We start from the raw sequence: 2,137 nt of genomic DNA, 5'->3' as shown, positions 1-2,137 counted from the left end.
AAGAAAAAAAAAAAAAAAGCCTCCTTAAAATAATGAGTGAAAGTGAAGTGAAGTCGCTCAGTCGTGTCCGACTCTTTGCGACCCCGTGGACTGTAGCCACCAGGCTCCTCCATCCATGGGATTCTCCAGGCAAGAATACTGGAGTGGGGTGCCATGGCCTTTAAAAAGCAAAAAGAACAATTCTTCATTCTGTACCTTCTTAGCCATATGTCAAGAGATGCATCTACTAATTAAATGTCTTCTGAATGAATTTAAGCTAGACAAGTATGGGTTTCAGGAGAAAATGCTGGACTGAACATATCTTCTAATGTGTGTCAAAAACAATAGTGTATCAGAGGTGCAGGGACCGTAGAAACTCTGCATCCTTCATTTGTCCATTTGAATGATGCCACTGACCTGCTGCTTTCCAGACCTGGTTTTCATTCTTTTGGCTTTCTTTTTCACAGAATTTGGGGAAAAAAAAATACTGAATATGGAGTTTTCCAAGAAAATAGGTTTAATTGTATATGTGTATACACGATTTACAAATAAGGAGACAGAGAATGTGTGAGTTTGTGAGTGTGTGTTTCCAGTATATATGTAGAAAAATATATCTCAAAGAGATAAGGTGCAAATATTTACATAGATGCTCTGATGCATTGGTTGAGAAGAGTAATTTCCTTATAGAGAGATAGATCAAAAGTAAATGACAAAAGAATGGAATAAATGCAGAATCAAGATCAGATAGAATTCTTCACTTTACCACTTTCAGTTTTTAAGGGATGAGAATATGTCTTCCCCTAACCACACTGCAGTGACTGAGTTCATTCTCCTGGGACTCACAGATGACCCAGTGCTACAGAAGGCCCTGTTTGGGGTGTTCCTGGTGATCTACCTAGTCACACTGGCAGGGAATCTGGGCATGATCATGCTGATCAGGACCAATCCCCACCTCCAGACCCCCATGTACTTCTTCCTCAGCCACCTCTCCTTTGTAGACCTTTGCTATTCCTCCAATGTTACTCCAAATATGCTGCACAATTTCCTCTCAGACCAGAAGACCATCTCCTATGCTGGATGCTTCACACAGTGCCTTCTCTTCATTGCCCTGGTGATCACTGAGTTTTATCTCCTTGCTTCAGTGGCCTTGGACCACTATGTAGCCATCTGCAGCCCTCTATATTACAGCACCAGGATGTCCAAGGACGTTTGCATCTTTCTAGTCACAGTCCCTTATACTTGTGGATTCTTCAATGGTCTCTCTCAGGCACTGCTGACTTTTCATTTTGTCCTTCTGTGACTCCCTTGAGATCAACCATTTCTACTGTGCTGATCCTCCTCTGATAACGTTGGCCTGCTCTGACACCTATGTCAAAAATATGGCAATGTTTGTGGTTGCTGGTTTCACTCTCTCGAGCTCCTTGTTCATCATTCTCCTGTCTTATGTTTTCATCATTGCATCTATCTTGGTGATCCGTTCTGTGGAAGGTAGGCACAAAGCCTTTTCTACCTGTGGTTCCCACCTGGCAATAGTCACTCTATTTTATGGAACCCTCTTCTGCATGTACTTGAGGCCTCCAACTGATAAGTCTGTAAAGGAGTCCAAAATATTTGCAGTCTTTTAGTTTTTTGAGCCCAATGTTGAACCCATTGATCTACAGTATGAGGAACAAGGATGTGATCCAAGCCATGCAGCAAATGATTAAGAGAAATCTTTCATAAAATTGCAGTTTAAGCATCTGTTCACTTGATATGACTAAGTGTCTATAACAATTTTGTGTTATAGAGATTAGAAATGAGTAACACAGAACTCTAACTGTTGATAGAACTCCAGGTTCCTTTTTTTTTTTTTTTTGAGGATCAGATTCATTTAGACATTGGGACATGATGTATAGCAATCTCTTCTTTTGGTTAAGCAAAGAGCTGTGTTTCCCTCTTAGCCAACAGAATATTCTGATGTCAAGATTTATATCCAGTTTGAAAATGTGTTTTAAAATCATTGTAAAGTACTTAACATTTTACCTAAATTTTGTAGTCTTGAAAACCACTGTGGCTTTTAGGACCCAAATTTAAACTCAGTCTTTGCAATTCTTAATCCAATGGTTGATCTATTTGGAGTCTCTCATTGTTTAATATTCTACTTATTGACCTCTATTTG

General features: G+C 39.6%; 1 pseudogene; it reads left to right on the top strand.

The window, feature by feature from the left end:
- The first annotated feature begins 769 nt into the window (after positions 1-769).
- Positions 770-1,714, top strand: LOC104995520 (annotated as a pseudogene).
- Positions 1,715-2,137: the final 423 nt, after the last annotated feature.

This window comes from Bison bison, unplaced genomic scaffold (genome assembly GCF_000754665.1).
Source record: "Bison bison bison isolate TAMUID 2011002044 unplaced genomic scaffold, Bison_UMD1.0 scf7180017850856, whole genome shotgun sequence".
Lineage (NCBI taxonomy): Eukaryota > Metazoa > Chordata > Mammalia > Artiodactyla > Bovidae > Bison > Bison bison.
Note: the sequence above shows the minus strand (reverse complement) of the source record. Positions and strands in the feature narration are given on the sequence as shown.